This window comes from Opisthocomus hoazin, chromosome 11 (genome assembly GCF_030867145.1).
Source record: "Opisthocomus hoazin isolate bOpiHoa1 chromosome 11, bOpiHoa1.hap1, whole genome shotgun sequence".
Lineage (NCBI taxonomy): Eukaryota > Metazoa > Chordata > Aves > Opisthocomiformes > Opisthocomidae > Opisthocomus > Opisthocomus hoazin.
In genome coordinates, this window is record NC_134424.1 from 14,279,785 (window position 1) to 14,297,741 (window position 17,957).

The 17,957-nt window shown below is 37.5% G+C and overlaps 1 protein-coding gene across 23 annotated transcripts in view; it reads right to left on the reverse strand.

Moving 5' to 3' along the window:
* The window catches only part of SLMAP (sarcolemma associated protein), a 91,290-nt gene that overhangs the window by 57,281 nt on the left and 16,052 nt on the right, over positions 1 to 17,957 (reverse strand). The window contains exon 1 of one of the 23 annotated variants that reach the window (XM_075432411.1): positions 11,072 to 11,167. The exons of the other annotated variants lie outside the window; for them this stretch is intronic. The gene's annotated coding sequence lies outside the window, so the exon portion shown is untranslated. Of the gene's footprint in view, positions 1 to 11,071; positions 11,168 to 17,957 lie in introns of those variants that run through there. 23 annotated transcript variants of the gene reach the window in all.

The window sequence follows — 17,957 nt, forward strand, 5'->3', positions numbered from 1 at the left end:
ACAAAAATTCTAACTGTTCATACATTTAAGGTACTGGTATTGATGACAAAAATATACTGTAGGGAAGACGAGCACTGAGGGCACAAGGAAAAGCTCTGGCAAAAGACAGAATTAAGGAACTGTAAAATGAGACCATGGTGAAACTAAGGAAAACAACACTAGGATGTTTCTACCTCTCAGGGATACTAGTTCACACCATTAATTTAATCTCAAGATTGCTGCATCATCAAGTACCTTTGTAAATACCTATTTGTAGAGTTAATTAAATTTTAATAGCAACTCACTGAATCAGAAACTGCTTATGACACAAGACTACTAGTCAAAACTGCTGCATCTGAGAAGAGGTTACAAGTGAGTCACCTGGCAGAAGACCAGAGTCACTGGCTGAGACCTGATCAGCAGACAGCATGAAAGAGAGGACTGGAATGTTACTTACCGGCCAGGTGTAACTACTGAAATGAGTCACTTTCAGTAGTTCAAGATGACAATAGTTATTAAGGAACCTGATGGGATGGTAGAAATCCCTGCCTTCCTGCATGCATAACGAATCTTACCAGCTCCCAAAGCAAGCATAAGGCTGCGGGAGGGATGTTACTTTCACAGAAATGAATGTATTGCCATGTTTCTCCTATAAAAGCAACTGGCAATTTTTTTCAGGATTCCGTGCAAAGTTTTCCATGCTTTTACTTGCCTCTATTATCACATGGCTCAAAAAAAAAAAAAAAAAAGTGATATATAGCACAACATAATAGTGTCAAGGGAAAAGGTAGGTTTAAAATGGAATGAGACATGAGCACTAGGACTCTTCAGATCTCATACTGTAAAATTACACCAAGCATATGATGTGTATCTTATGCGCTCGCCTCAAGTAGCACAAAGCAGCACCCCTAACCTGGGGGCTTAAGTGCCACTGGGTCCAGAAGATGGGACTCAATACAGTAATCAAGGGGAACGCCAACAGAGGAAAGCTCAGCTAGGTCTATGGAGTGACAGAATGAAAAGCAGCACATCAAAGATTTTCTTCCAACAAATATGCCTTTGATCTTAAAGAAAAAGAAAATAATAATCAACTGGTTGAATGTTCATAAAGATGAAGGTAAACACAAATTATGGAGAGATCAAGAAATTATGGCTGCATTCATTGCATTAACAATCAGACCTACCCTACTCTAAATAATACTCTGTATATAATGAAACACTATATATTAATATATAATAATATAATAGTATATAATATAGCTTTTATAACAGTTACAAGTTTAAAAGCCAATCACGTTAATCAGCGTGTTAATTTACTAATCTGAAAGTACTGAACCCTCTCATGGCTCAGTGCGGAGATTTTTTTTTTTAACTTCCTGTTTGTTTTTAATCAGCCTTCTGCTCCATTTGAAAATCTTTGTTATGAAAAAGTGACTTGACAAGCAAGGAGAAACAAACATGCTTGTGCTTATTTGTTTCTCCCCACCCTTCTCTTTCCTATGCATAATACCTGCCTTCTATCCTTCTAACTTATTGATTAATCACTTCCCGTCGTAAACACGCTTTGGCAGAATCCGTAGATGGGGCACAGACAAGACAGCACAGGGAAATACAAGAGAGTGACCCCAGGAAAGGAAGTGCAACAGGGCATCAGCAACACAAAGCTTACAAAAATACCACTGGACTCTCAAAATTCAAACTGAAAAAAAAAAAAATCTGTAAACAAATGGCCATAGAAAATACACATTAAATTTAATTAAACTGATGTCCTGCACTGAACTGTAACTGCATGCTACTGAATTTCACTACGTAAATTTAGGAAAAGTGATGCTCTTGAAGCCTTTACAAAACAGGATTAAAAGATCCTCCTGCATCTAGTAAAGAAATAAATAGTCCCAGCAATATGTTCATAAGCTGATGTTTCAGTAGAAAAGCACTGACTTCAAGACTTAGCAAAAAGGATTCAGTCATCTTGTCTTTAACGTAGAAATTGGGCAGCAACCCAGAGCACTGGTCCCTTTCACGTAGCAAATTCAAACGTTATTTCCATACCAGTTTTCACTAGTTCAAATTATCTTAAAGGTCAATCCCTCCATCACTTTTGTATCATTACTAAAAGTTACCTTTAGAAAACAAAATCAAGTGCAAGCCATGAAACAAACACGTTTATATGGTAACTAGTCCTCATAGTAGTATACTGGTATTTAATATACTATTATTCATGCAGTGCCCTTGGTGGGTTCACGAATTCCCAAACCGATGCCTGTTGCACAGCAGCTACATAATGCAGTGCCTTCTGTGAAGCCAGCACCATTTGTTCGTCCTGCTTTCCAGCGCAAACCGACAAACTTCAGCGGCAGCGCCAGGTGAAAGAGTAACTATAAACCCTTCCCTTCCCCAGCGCTCACTGCTGAGTTGCACCACCGCCTCTGCAGTTGTACTGGCTCAGGCATTTGTTTAGTCACAGCAAACCAGTTTTGAGAGCTGATGCAAGTTATATGAGGAGGTGCTGAAGCCAGTACTGCCAGAAAAAAAGGGCAGCATACACTGAACTAATTATACTTGTTTTTATAATTCACCCCTCTCCAGATTAAACTGAAGCCTCAGCCCTTTTGTGCCTCACGTTAACAACTAGTCCAATTTAGAACAGAGAGGGTAGCTCATGCACATTCCTAACAACTCAGCTTTTGAGGACTGTTAAAGAATGGTGATACCCTTAATTCAGATAACAACTATATGTACGGTTTGAGTGATAGTTTTCCCCTCTTTCTTAAAGTACAAGGTAACATACAGCTATTTAAGAAACTTACTCTCCAGTATCATAACACCTTCTCAGACAGAAAAAGAAATCCTAGCCCACATTTCTTCCTTAGTAATTTATGTTCTCATGACTGTTTGCATCCTCTCTCATTTATACACCATTAATAAACTCAGTTAACTGCAGACATCCCACCATGCTGCTTCCACAAAACTAATGGAGACTTTATTCTAAAGTAAAACTTGCGGTTCATCACTACCCTCAAACTTCTCCAGTGCAGTCCATCTTCTTTAGAAATTGCATTAAGGAAGTTTCAAAAAATTACAGATTTTTTTGTTTCCAGGCTTTACAAGGAATTATGTATTACTTTTAAAAATTTAGTATTTATCATATTTCAAGTTACTATTCAGTTTTATCCCAAACTATAATACATTACACTTATGCACATACAATATATGAATCCTAGCTGATACTCGGAAGCTGCAAAATCACTGTGCTCCAGAAGGACAGATTTTAACTTTACCTACGAAATACAGGTAGACTGTTTTCTTCAAAGAAATAAAAATGAATAACAACAACAAAATCATTCTGTTTAACGATTACTACCGTAACATCTTCCAAGAGGTAGGCTGAAGAGAACTCCTTAGCCTGACAAGTGAGAAAGTCAGCTTTAGAAGCTAGTTCCCAAGCCATATGCAGTCCTGATACAGGATGAAACACTTCTGAAGGATCTCAGAGAAGACAAAGGATGGGCTCAGAGATGCACAGAAAATGCTGAAGACAAAGTAGCACACTCTTTCAGTGATTTCATTACCTGGATTTAATTACAGTACAACACAATGGTAGAACAAACAACTGATGAGCTTTTGCTTTTACCACTGTCTTTTTTGATCCTCATGATACACAGCATTTCTCCCAATATACTGCATTATTTCACTGAGGATCAAACTAGAAATTTAACATGAAGTTCTAGAATTAGCCTAACGTGTAAACAAATGCATCATAAAAAATGAACTTTTAATTAAATTGCTAGTTTTTAATTTTGTTCTGAGAAAGCTAAAATGTTAATCTCAAAATAACAGCAGTGCATAATAATCGATCACACACACACACTCAAAAGCCAAAGACACTAGATATCTTTTTGTTGTATAACTGCTCATTCCAAGGTACAAGGTAAAGACGGAGAATAAGTGTTCCACACACAGAACAACAGAAAAATCAATGGAAAAATCAAGGAGTAAGTGCTCTATTAGTGAGTTCTTGATCATTTAAATAGTGTTTTTTCAAAAACTCTTATGACCTAGCTACCCCCAGTACAATACAATCAACAAAAGAACCTCAAGTCTGCTAGAGTAGAATTGTACCAATACTGCAGTAAGGCAGTAAATCAAGAACAGTGATCAACACAGACTCACATAACATTTGCTATCACTACGTATGGCCATCTTTTTCCATTTTAAGGGCACATTACTGCTACTCCATCTAACACAGCTTGAAACTGCAGTTCAGGACAATTGTGCTAAGAATTAGAGTGAGGAGAATTACCGGAGAACTGAGACAGCTTGTCTGCAGAGATGTGAGATTCACTCCATGAAGAGGAACAAATTCTACATCCAAAAGTGCAGGCATAGGCCACAGCTTATAATTAAACATATTTCAGCCTTATTCCATACTTGAATTAATAATTAAGTAAATAATAAGCATCAAAATGTAGGCCACTGCCTTTTACAGAAAGTCAATCATTAATATAATTTATTCATTCAATATGTTTTCAATGCCTAAACGACTAATGTAGAAAGAGAATCCCAATTTCAGGACGTCCTCATTTACCATTCTTTTCCTCATCTCTTATTTCCTGTGTGAAAGAAGTACACACAACTCCCATGCGCTTCAGAGTGCTGTTCTACAGGCTTTAAACCATTAGTTTAAACCAGAAACATATAAATTAAATTATCAAATTCTGAACTACAGCCACTAAGGAGATGACAGCTTCATTTTTGTCATGTTTACTGCCACAAAGGGGCAGCAAGGCTGTCAGCTAGACCAGTTACACCATAAAATGCTGTGGTTTCGATGATAGGTTCTTCCCCTACTCATGCTACAAACTACACGATCAATCACTGAACAATTAATGCTGGCATTGTAAATGCACCCCCTGAGTACTAAAGCTAATACTCAAATGCAGCAAGTAAATAGGGATCTAGAAATTGGAATACTTGCCCTAGAGTAATACTTTATTTCAAAATTAAACCGCAAAAGTAGTACAATTGTGTGTGTTTACTTGTTTCACGCTGAGTATTCTACTAGGAGGCGAAGTACACTGGCTTTGCACAACCTGAATTAAGCACAAAGATTTTAAAACAGTACATAACAGGGTCAAACCAACATGGCCAACACTTACAACACTGCAGCCAGAAAGCTTTTTCTTCCATATAATTAAAAGATCATTTTATCTTCCTCTAAGTGTAAACACTTCAGTATTTTCTCATTTTGAGAGCAGCACTTCTGCTAGCAGAGTACGCTGTGCAAACCATAGTGAATTCCAGGTCAGCCCTTTGGCTGTAAGATAGAGAAGTTCAAATGCTAAATTATCTCCAGACCCAACTGATTGAGTTCCTCATTCTGTTCTGCTTAGACACATCCTAAATTCCTTTCCTCTCACTTGCCTAACTCCACCCACCTATCAAGGAAGTAGAAGTATTTGTCTCCTTAGCAAGCTAATTCACAGGGTGGGGCACATCAAGCGAAATTGCTTTTCTATTGAGTTTTATATTTCTTAAACACATGGATCTAATAGCTCTTTGCTTACTAAACTCCAGCTCCTTCAACTTAGAAACAAAACTAGTGCATTAACTTTCGAGTTCTTAGCAAAGCTCTTTTTCAAAATGGTTCTAGCTACCCAAGCCAGGCACACACTATGAAACTAAAATGGACCAGCTGTGAAGAAAGGGATTTTCCAGTCAGATTGAACAGACTGAAGGAGTGGCAGCTGGCTATTCAGGGACTGTAAGTATTGAAGGTCCCCAGGGAGAAGCACAACTTGCTAGCAGTTTTCAGTAACTTCTTCAGAAAATAATAAACTTAACCACTCTTTCTATGCAGTAAAGAAAAAAGAAAAGAAAAAATTAACCTTTTTTACATAGCACTGGAGAAAAAAAAATATTCACCCTAAAGTTTCAGCTGAAAGTGTAAGCTGTGAATCCAGCTACTCTGATGAAAAAGGTTAAAATCCTCAGCCACCTCCAGGAATTCCGTGCCATCCTTCCAAACCTGCCAGTGGTTCCAAGGGGCAGGAGAGAGAGGACAGCAGAGAATATGCTCTTCTGCTGACCAAGCTGTTCCGTGTCTGTTTACACCTTGAAGTTTTGTTGACTGTACTGCCAGGACAACCCCGCTGGTTGCTCATACCTGTTGTCAAGCAAAATAAACTGTGGCAGTAAAAGCAGTTTTGCACCAGCATTCCTGAGTCTGGGTATAAACAGAGTTCAGCCTTTTCTGGATGTATTTGAAGTGCTGTAAAGTATTAATCCCTCTGCTGCTTGCCATGTCCTGATAGTCTGAGTGCTTTGAAGTTCACTACAGGCCTTGTCATTCAGCTTAACTTTTGCCTGAGCTAAGTCAGCAGACCTTGCCTGAAAAGGACACAAGGGCTAATACAAGGAATGGAAGACAATGTGTGGGGAGAAGGAAGAACCACCTTAGGCAGAGGGCCAATGCTGAGCACTGAGAGGTTTTAACAGCTTAAACTGTGCACAAAACATACATTTACCTACAACCTTGAGCTGCTCTAGTGTGTTCCTCGGTAGCAAAATGTCACCTTCCTCAACAAAACAGAGCAAACATTTCCAGGTGTGTTGTACCTGCAAACATTTCAGCACAGACCTTTCTTTTGACATACGACATCGCAATGCTTATTGTAACTGGCGAGTTCTACAGATACAGCTATTAGAATTTTAAATTATGGCATATTCAAAACATTCAGAAAAAAAGAAAAACATGAAAGCATGTTTGTAGAGTTTGCGTCTCCTACCTGTTGTGCCCACTAGACAAAAGCGTTTACTTTCCAAACCACTATTCAAACCCCCCATTTGCTAGTTGTAACTGAACTTCCTCACCTGAAGGTGAAAAGCTCAGGACTCAAGGCTACTATTAGTCAATAGCTTTATACTATTCTTCAATATTTGCAGTTACCCACATAATCTACTTTACATCAGGAAAACTCAGAAACAGGATGTCAGACATTTACTTTAAAAGGATTTTTAATTTGTATTAGGAAGTGGTCATTATTAACAGGAAGGCTACTAATAAGGTTAAGCAATACTTCTTAATTATTCCATTTTAGAATTAGCTATGGGAAGCTTCAAAACATTCTATTGAAATGGTTTGGGCTGTTTATTATAAAATAAAATTCTCAAGCACTATTGTTGCATTTTTCAAAATAATTCATATTAAAGAGATTGGCAGTAGATGGCTAAAAGTTTAAGTTCAGGACCTCAAACTATATCACAATCCAAGTTCTCCAGTTTAAAACAAACACAAAAACCCATGCTCTCAATTTAACGCTCGTGCATATACATAAAAGAATGAGGATGAAAATCTCTACCGCCTGTCTACGGAAGTTTGCTGTAATTATGCATTGCTGCCCTCTACTTCAAACCACAGTCCCACACATCTTCCACAATCACTATACCATTCAATACTGAGGTCTTCAACTCGCACATGGTAATGAATGAAAGAAATGAGGCAGCTGAACCCACCCCCACCCTAGTTATCTGCTCCTTATCCATCACAGAAAGCAGCAAAGTTGTCTCGATGGCAGGGACAGCTGAACAACTCAGCGTGGCTTCAGGATTCCTATCATTTTCAGTTTGCTTAATTTGGTTGGTATATAACAATGACCTGGGCTAAAAGTGAGCATACTTTGGAAGCTGGTTCCTAAGCCATAGGCTCACACCTCCCACAGCAGCAACAGCATTCAAAAAGAGAATGGCAGAGCACAGGGTGTATTTACAAGTATCAACCGTTTGATTTCTGTCAATCGATAGATGTCAGAATCTTAAGGCCTTCAAGTACATTTCACAATCAGAAGTTGGGAGTTCTCTGTATTAGGAGACAGCTGTCTGAAGTTGCAGTAAATTAAGAAAACCATGACAACCTGCATCGTCTTTACTTTCATAAAACATAAGTAAACAAGCTGCATTACAATTCCTGCAACCCTGAACATCCCAACGGTCAGTACGCAACTACACAGACATCGCTCACCCACTTTCAGGCTTCATTTACTTTAGCTCTAAAAAGAACTATCAACACTCCAAACACCCAGAACAACAAAACTTCTGGAAAAAAATACATTATGGTGATGGTATTTTACATTTTACATGGAAAAAATTATTTCATGTGATCATCATAGGATACCAATATTCAAGTAACAGCTTATACTGAAAGCAGCGCTTTTACTCAATGATTGCGCACTCATCCAAAACTTTGCACAAAAGGTGCCCAAGTCCTGTCTTCCCTCTTCCTCCCCCAACCCACCCTGGAACCAACCAACAGGAACAGAAACATTATCAGAAAGGATGGATCCCCTTGCCAACCTATTTGCCCTCATCCTTCTCTGGCAGAACTGGCAGCATTCAAGTAACCTCACAAAGTCTGTTTTCTAGAAACAACAATCTGTAACGTAACTTGACAGTTGGGAAGTTAACTCCTCCCCACAATCACATTCTGTAACTAAAAAATGCAGTACAACACCCAGTCACAGAAGAACAAGTCCTGACCACCCTCTATTACGCAGCAACACCTCATTCCTCAAAATTCTGTAGTAAGTACATTCATGCAGAAGAATCATGCTGAAGGATGCGATCTGAAGCAATTCTAGGCACGATATGCAGTATTCATTCCTCTTACTGAATGATGTTTTCTGTGGTACACCAACGCGGAATAAAGTAGTTCAGAACGGTGAAAGTTACTCATGAACACTGATCTATCTGTAGATTATTCAAATAATCCAGAAATGCATTCACTGGAGCAAGATGACAAGATACTCTCCAAAAACCTAAGATAAAATGTTTTACCACAAAATGTGACAACACCATACAAAAATAGATCTCTCTCCACATCAACGTCACTGGTTTTGATGCAAAAGGCTATTTTTGAAAAGAACAAATCTAGAAGAGAAGTTCTAATTTACAAGTAATTCCATTTATATATAGCTGACTGACTTGCTACAGTGAGACATCTGTCACCATAGTTACTAATTACTACTCCTTCGAATACCTCTTTTACTTAACTTTTGTCCTCACAGTTCAGAATTCCTGAAAATCAGCCTTCTGCTACAAATGCTGGATGGTTGCAGGACAACTAGAAAAATTTTATATTCTCTTCAAAGCTGAATCAAAGTCTGTCCCTTCACATAGGCCATGCTTTAAAACTTCGTTTTGCAAGTGAATCACAAAATAAATCAAGGACATTAACAGTCTCAGAAAAGGAGATGCAACTCCATTCTGAATAGAGACAAAGTAGAAAAGCTTCCTACAGAACAATTCCCTATCTCAGTCCCAATTATATACAATGTTCTTGAGAAAAAAAAAAATTACTTGAATTTTCAGCCTATATGAAAATTCTGAAGTACAATTTTAATTTTACGTGAAATGCTCATCCTGAAGATGTTGAGAGATTTTTAAGGTATATTGCTGCTTTAAGTGCCAAGGTAAAATATATTAACAACAAAGTGCAATCAAGGGAGAGACTCCTCAGAAATGATTACTCACACATGGTCTCGAGACGCTCAAGCTGACTCATGAGAATACAAAATCAATATAATGAAGAGACTTATTCTGTATTACTGCTGTCATAGATGACAACACACAGAGATTTTGAAAAAACTTTCCTGCTCCATATTAAAAACCTGACTATAGTGTAATGGGCTCGTAAAACCAGTAAAAAATAGATAAAACACAGGTTTCTAGAAGGACATTGTACTTGTTGCAAAGTTGTTCTGCTTCATTTCATTAAGGAAGCTCAATCTCTTGTTACGCAACACATTTATACAGCTTTGTATCACATATCACTGTGGTACCAGTGATTACTCTGTATAATTTACATCAACTTCTATCACCACATCAAACATTCACCCTGGGGAAAACATGCAGACAAGGTGACTTTCTGAGATTTCGCTTAATGTTACTGTGTTCTCTATATTAATCAATTATGGAAATATACTGCAACTTAATATGGCTTTAAAATAATGAAACAAAATGCCTTAATAGGCCATTACTCAGAAATGCAGGCTTCTTCAGGATAATCACTTAAGATATTAACTTCATATAACATATTGTTGAAATACTCACAAATCCTGATGCCTTTACATGAATACTTTCCTCCAAAACTAGACTGAAAGCTAAATCCTGTTGTTTGCTGTAATAAATTTAATGAGAGTTTGGCAACATGACATACTTAAACTTTGCAATAACAAAAGCAAACATTAGCTTGAAGTGTACAAAGTCCCAAAGACTGCATTTGCAGGATGCATGTATCCAGATAAAATAAAGAATTATGAGCTCTACAAAGAGCAGGTTCCCATATGTAACTAATTTCTTTTCAAATATGTGTTCCTGAAAGTTTGCAATTTACTCTTACTTTCAGGCAGCTGTACTAATATTCTGCACTAGGGAAAAATGCTAAGACTATTCAGAGAACTAGAATTTTTATTCTTAAGCTCACGATCAAGAAGTGGTTAAACTTGATAGTTATGTTCCTTGCCCACCTTTATAAAGTGCAAGAACAAAATAAACTGTGGTCTTGTCTCTGCCTACTGCAATGAAAAGTTGGACATAAAGAGAGAGATTTGTCATGTCTGGAAATAGCTTTGCCCTAATTTAAGACCATAGATAAAGCATAAATCTTTCCTAGTCTTTAAATTTTAAGAGACTGATCTTATTAAAACCCTGCATAAATAAGAACTAAAACCGAAGATCTACAACACCTACAAAAATAAACACTAAATTGTTTTAGTGGGAAAACATTGGAGAATAGGCAGAATTGACAGACAAAGCAGAAGACAAATGAAAAACAAATGTTTAAAAAAAGGAAATCTTGAAATACTACCAGGATCTGGCACAGTAAAGCCTTAGAACGGGAAATCCAACACTAACATTACCCACTATCTCTGCTTCCTCAAAAATCTTTAATTAAGGAGATAAGTGATTATCAAAAAATTAACTGAAATGGAAGCTTTCTGTAAGAAGTTTTCGTTATTAAACTTCCATCAGTAAACAATTACATTTTTCATTTGCAAACAAATTGGAGAAAAACCACAACAGAAGCCAAGATTACCAGATACTCCACCAGATGAAGTGCCGGAATAGAAGATCTACTTATATGAAAGCAAAAGGGATGAGGCAGCTCATTAGTTTATCAGGAAACTCCAGAACTCAACCACAATCCCAGACATTTCAAGGCAGGTGCAGTACTGCAAAAGCTGCTTCACTATCTTGCTACACACTGCAAAGTTTCTGCAATTAGTTAATCATTACATCAAAGCTCCTCTACTCCTTGCAAAGAAGAATCTCTTCTCACGTGTTCACTTTCAATCGTATAAAGAATAAAGGGAGAAGCTGTTGAAACTATTTGAACCTTTCCTCATCTCTGCTCCCTCCACAGAAGGTGCTGTGTTTACCTACTGTCATTAATTCCATACTACTGCTGTTTTATGACAGAGAAAACTCCCAGTGATCACACATTCAGATAAAGAAGAAAAAGAAAAAAAAAAACCAACACATTGGATTTCACAAACACCTCCAAATGCAACAGTGGTTTGGTATCATCACAATAACACTACATAAAAACTCTAAAAATACCCTGAAAAATTTATGAAGAAGTAGTCTCCTTTCCTTTTAGCAAGGGACATATTCCAACAGGACTTTTCTAATGGCACTACAGTATTTTTTTTTAAACAAGCATCTGCAGCAGGCCTTGTTAATACATCTCTCCTTTGCACAAAGCAAAGATTTCTTGCTTTCTGACATCATCTGCTCCCAAACTATTTATTAACAGATGACACATGTCACAAGAAAAATAGTGTTCAGCACATTTCTAAACTACAGTTAAGATTGCCATACTGAGGATAAGCTTAATGCTATGGTGATATAAATTCAATGCAGCCAATAAAGAGGCAGTAAGTACAAATGACACCATACTAATTTTAATAGTTTCAAACTAGATATTTTTGTAACAGGTCCAAACCACAAATACTAACAAAATATGTTGTAGTGAGAGTTTACTGCACACTTCCTCATACTTCAAACAAGGGGTCACCAGAGCAATGGGCTCATCCATGTTTTTCTGAAGACTTCTCTGCATCAAGTAAGGACCAAAACATTTTTTCGAAAAAAATATTGAATTTATTTTATTTTCATTCGGTGTTTCAAACTTCAGCATTCCATGCAGTAAGCAAATGCAATTAACTGGAAACCAAACACCATCAGAGAAGGGTGCAGTTCCATCCAAAGACGGAAAATTCGTTTTCCAGCACAGAGGAGAAATTTGACAATTGGGACTTCAATATTTGTACTGAAAGCACTGCCAAACCATACCTCCAACAAAGTGAGAGCAAAAATAGTCTGGGCGGAGGCTGTATTTATTTTCAACTCATTCCTGGGTCAAGATTTTCAAAGCAAGCAGTAACTGAATGCTGATATTCATGAACAAAGGCAAATTATTCCAGTTTCCTTTGAGATCAGTAATTTTACAATAAAAAATTTTTTTCTTTTTTAAGCTTAAAGAAAGAAATATCTACAGCATGCATCCACATACTGAAACAGGTCTGCCAGCAATGTGAGAGATTGTATGAGCTGATTTTTGATAGGTGATCTTACAGAACATTAGTCAGCCATTCCTTTAGCTGTGTCCTACTGGCTGCAGAACAAGGGGCAGGTGCTGCAGCCTGCTCACCAGTTCGGAACATCAGGACAACACCAGCAAACACAGAGGAATGGGCAGAGCACAGATAAGATGTTCAAGGATACAGTAATTAAAGTTTCAGAGTGACTCATGTTCATACTGGTCCTAGTGGAGGGCAAAAATCACATACATGGTACCTTGGATTTTACAGATTAAAAGGTTTGCTCATGTGGCAAAATCTGCTGAGGCCATTATTTCAGTACAGCTTTCTTACACAGGTGAAAGTATTTTGATGTCTTTTTTCTAGCCATTTTCCATCATATCCACAAAGTCATCAGGGACATTACACTGGTAACACTGTTCCCATATATTTTATTCTTCAGACAAGCTAAAAAAACCCCAACCAACCTGAATACCTTTTAAAATCTCTTTGTCAATAAAAAAGTACTTGGTCCACACGGTAAGTGCCCATGACCAATCTGCCAGGGGGCATAAGGAGCAGGGGCAAGGGGACAGCAAAATAAAAAAAAATTCCCCTTCAGCTATGAAGCCTGAGAGAGCACTCGTCCACACCTCTCAGAAACCCATTATCGAGACTTGCGATTTTTTGGACCAAATGTGGCATATTTCCTTCTAAAACATGGAAAACATTTTTTAAAGTACAAAAAGCACCAGCGGTTCTAGATTGTCAGCCTGAGAAGAAATATCTTCCATTGATGTTTTAACTCTTTAAACAGCCATCAAGTCATTTTCCAAATGGCAGATCCTTCCCAGTATGAAAGCCAGAGACACCTCCAACCATCTATGTGCAGATTTCAGGTCACACTGTCCAACTGACAAAACACAATATAACATTTTTCTTACCAAGATGATACGCGTTTTTAATGGCTAGAATACATAGAGTGAAATCTTTCACAGTTCACCTCCTAAAAGCAGCAATATTAAGTTGCTGATACTATGTACATTGAATCACTTTGGTCGCTCTGTGTAATTCAGTTCCATAATCAGAAGAGCTATTCCCATTTTCTCCCCCAACTTTTTTTAAACAAAGCAGTTAGGATAAGCTTGATAGTTTTTTATTCCAATTTCATTTAACTGAAAAAAAAAAGGGGGGGTGAGAGGGAGAGATGACAGAAGTACAGATAGTTTCAATCCTGAAAAGCATATGCAAAATTACGAAAAGATGGCTAGCCCCTCTGACTACCTATTTTTCCAATTCAGCGAACTTATCCCACTCAGTGTAGAAAGCTGGTGTATTGTTCACCCATGAGTGAAGGATCATCAGGTGGCTTTTCTCATTAACTCAGTTGTGATGCTTTGAACTAGACAAAAACGGGGCAGTTGTAGAGAAAACACAAAGCAAAAGAAAATAAATCATTCTGCCTACAAAGAATCACAAAAAAGCAAATTAACATAGGCAGTATGAAGGACTTAATACTCTTTTTTTTAAAAAAAAAAAAAACATCCACTCACCTGAAAGTTGAATCCAAAGCCTCGTCAAAAGGTTACAAATGCCACTATAGTCTTCCTATGTGGAAGTCAGAGGCACATGCCCAAACCTTCCAACCAAGCACACCAGTAAGGCACTAATGATAATCATCTCATAAGATTAGGAAAAAAGTTAAATTATAAAATAAATCCATCAAAATTTTTCTTTTCCTGTCATAATAATTACAGGTGGTATTCCCAGCTATCAAACTATAGAGTAGCGTATTATGTTTTGTTTGTACAATCCTGGTATTATTCAGTTGTCACGGAAGTAGCATGCCATTCCGCAGACCAGTGAACACACTGCTGCTGTGACACAACGTACCTAATCAGTTGCAAGCAAGAATCATTGAATCCCTTCCCTAAGCCTGAAAACGCCTTTTCTTTTTACTGTTCAAACCCGAGTTGCTGCCACTAGAGGGCAACAGGATGATACACACTCGCCCACCTTGGGTGAAGCAAACCAATTCCATCAAAAAGTACCTATCAGAAACTAAAGTGGAAGACTGTTTACATTATGAAGATTTTTTTTTTCTAAAACACTGACATTTCTATTAGTTATAGCATATATACTGTGGGTTGTCTAAACTATTAATCCCATCTTTACAGTCAAGAGCCTCAACACAAGCTACTTTTTAAGCTACAACATCCACATTAACAATTCTCCTACTTCTCAGATTTTAAAATTAGGTTTCTCAACTTCAGTGTTCCTGCTACTGAAATTACGCAAGTTACTGAAATTGTACCCAGAATAAGCAAGCATGTGTAAAAATCAGAATGCTGTCAAAGCCTTTTCACATTAAATATAGAAATTGAACTTCCTAATCAATGGTAAAAAATGTCTAGCTAGAAATTTGCCATATGCTGCAAAAGAACTGGAATTAACACGCAATTTTTTTCCCATGTCTAATCAGCAGTTCAAAAATATTGCTGTTCTGAGAGCAGTTAGGCTTTTTCTTTACAAAGGTAGCACTTAATCTTGAAATGCATTCTTGACATTTAACGTATTAAGTTCTGCTACAATCCAAATAAGAACAATAACAACTGGCAGAAGGATATGCACTGGTAACTCAAAGCAAAAACATTTAAAGAATTATTTCAAAATCTGCAGTCCTAACAGAAGATGGAAGAAAGCTCAGCAAGCTTGGTTTCTCCAGTCATTAAAACAATGACATTTAATAAGAGTGGCAATGCACTGGTACTGTGCATCAAATCAGTCCTATCTACTCTATGGAAAAACAAAATCTGTACTGTATATCACCAAAACAGACCAACCCTCATATTAAGTTCACATAAAATTCAAACTGCACTCCCAGTACAAACACAGCCTTCACACAAAATATGTTTGCTGTTAAGTAATAAGCTTTGACATACCAAAAGGTTTGTCATCCAAGCTTAAATTTAAAATGGATGTAGACAAGATTATGCTTTGATTAAAGAAAAATCAGCGAGATTTTTACACTACCTATAATTAGTCTAGTATTAGTATGAAGTTTTAATAAACTAATTAGGATGAGATGCTATCCGTAGCTTGTTTCAAAGGAAAATAGGTTGGGCCACTGGGAATCGTCAGCATTAAGAGCAACATGGTTAAATAACAAATTCAAGAGAAACATATGTGTGTTCCCATTGCTTCTTTCTTCTAAACTTTTTTTGAAAATAGTTTTCTTCTGCAGCCAAGTAGTACACTGAGGTCCTATGCAAATACCAGGCATATCAAACACTATAGATGATACAGGTTGACAGAGTATTTCATTGGATTATTACAGCTTTGCATTACTTCAACCCTGTCAATGAAGAGGGGGCGGGGGGGAGAAGACAACCAAATTTGTGACACTTTCACTAGAACAATTTTAAAGAAGTGTTTACCACTCAAACCCAGGAAAAACACTTCAAAGTCTGCCCAGCTAGTCTTAAAACAATTAAAATGTTATTGTTATAATAAAAACAGAGTAAGAAATTTATCTATAGATCCGTAACAGCTCTCCTGTTTGCTTATACACAGATCCATGTGAATATTCAGTAAAGCTACATAACCTGGAAGATAAAGGTAACAAGTCAAGGGCAAGACTCTCTTATATGAAAGCACCTTTTCACACTGCTCCTGTTAGTAGGTAGGAATTAGTCTCTCTACCATGGACTTCAAAAGAAGGAAGCAAGTCCTTCTGCTACTCGATCTTAAAACTACCTCCTTCCTCTGTTGCCACCTGACAGTAGCTCCTAGGGGCTGAAGAAGCAGCTGTATTTTAGATATTCTTAAACTAGATACTCTGTTCCAGTTCTGGAAAGTAAGATACACACGACCTCAGTCTTTACATATCTCTTGGCTTTACCGTATAGCACGTTCCTCGACAGCACTCCGTATCTCCCATCTAAGTTTTCAGGGAAGTGTCAGGAGTCAGCTCTCTGCATTTCAACCATCCTTCCTCCTAACCAGTTCCTCCTTTCGCACCAGATCTATGTTGTGGAGCGGTAACACGTCACAGGGCACCCAGCTGCGGCAAAGCCATACTGTGCAGGGCACACAGCTGCTCTACTCTCCCAACCACCTGCTTTAAGAGTTGCACCACAGCACATCTCCAGCTTCCTCCCTCTTTAAGTGCTCTGGTTTCTTTCGGGGAAAAAAAAAACCAAAAAACCAAAACCAAAGCTGGACACAGGGAGGAACTGAGTGTAGACTGGTCCCCTCCCATCATACAACTGCAACGTGAAAAGCACATATGCAACTAGAAACACACCACAGAATATCCTATACTACAGATAGGAACAACCTTTAACAGAACGTACCTTAAAAACAAAGGGATGCTGCATTTCTGGACATAAACACAAATACATCACTTTATTAATAAGTTCTCATGGGACAAACTGTATTTTTACTATATTTGCTTATTCCATGGATGGCTGTTCTTGTCACTTAAATTTAGGTACAAGTCAGTTAAAATTAAGACGTTCTGTTAACCAAGGTCTCTCACCTACCCTGTTCAATTGCACTTTTCAGACTTAATTCAAAACCGGACAACTTGAGCAGCTTATCTACCTGCTGACTGCACAAACTGGATGGCCTGACAACTTCCAGGCTCAGCAGCTGAATGTTTTCAGGCTTCCAACACCATCCACTCAACCAGCGCTAAGGAGCACTAATTCAAAGCATGACACACATTATTATCAACCACCACTCAGCAGCATTTGCCTTCTCTGTTTCTCAACAGTTTTATAACCTCAGTGTTTCTTAATAGGCGCATCAGGAACAGTGATGTTTTCTTCACTTCCCTTTGAAAGGTTTAGCTTGAGAATTTAAATACCAGAAACAGTAAACCAGTAAACAAAAATGTATAAACCACATCAATAGTTCAGAGTAACAAAGTAGAGGAGAAAAACCCCAAGACAACTCACACAGATACTATTCTGACAGAAAAATGGTAGGCAATATCAGAACAACTGAACTTAACCCTTTATTCCTAACTATTCTACCAATATAACATAAATTTTTAAAATTTCAGAAAGTCCATCCGGATATTATCAGTCATTCATATATACAGTAACCAGTGTGCAAGTTACTAATCCAGTTTTCACGTATTACTTTAAGAGAAAACTATAATTATCTACACAAAGCAGGTGTGCAATACTTGTAATAGTATTATTCTATGTACTATTCTATTCACAACAGTAATTTAAGTTACAATAAAAGTATTCTTGCACTGGGCCTTATGATCGAATGCAACACATTTACTACTTTGCCAGTTAGACAATAATCATTATAAAACCTCTCAGGAACAACTATCACTTTTTATTCTTTCATTCCCCTCTTCCTAAAGGTTTACCAACTGTGTGT